Source organism: Oxyura jamaicensis, chromosome 2, assembly GCF_011077185.1.
Source record: "Oxyura jamaicensis isolate SHBP4307 breed ruddy duck chromosome 2, BPBGC_Ojam_1.0, whole genome shotgun sequence".
NCBI lineage: Eukaryota > Metazoa > Chordata > Aves > Anseriformes > Anatidae > Oxyura > Oxyura jamaicensis.
In genome coordinates, this window is record NC_048894.1 from 144,947,109 (window position 1) to 144,947,574 (window position 466).

A 466-nucleotide genomic window follows, 5' to 3' on the forward strand; every position below is an offset into this window, starting at 1 on the left:
ACACTGTGCGTCCCCAAACAGCAAGGAAGCAATACAGGAGGTAAGGGAGAGTTCACCGAGTGGGGCAGGCAGATGTTTCAGACAGTTGGCAGCAGGGGTCAGGCAGTGGCCAGGGCCAGGGGCTCTGAGAGCAGCAAGTCAGCCCCTTTGGAGCAGTAAGCAGTCACTGTTACCATTGATGGTGGTCAGGAGGCCACCAAATTTTTTTTTAAAAAAGGTCAGGAATGCCTGTTTCAGGCTGTGACAGTATTATTACATACCTATGGGCTAAAAGGGTGTTCAAGCTTCCTCTGGTCTCCTGTGGATTCTTCCTTTTTTATTGTGTCTCCTCCTTCTCCCTAGCTTCCTTGCAACTTTGCCTTCCCATTTTACTGGATGAGCTCATGAATCCTCCAGGGCAGGTAGCTTCTCCCTGGTTTTTTTCTTTTCTTTTCTTTTCTTTTCTTTTCTTTTCTTTTCTTTTCTT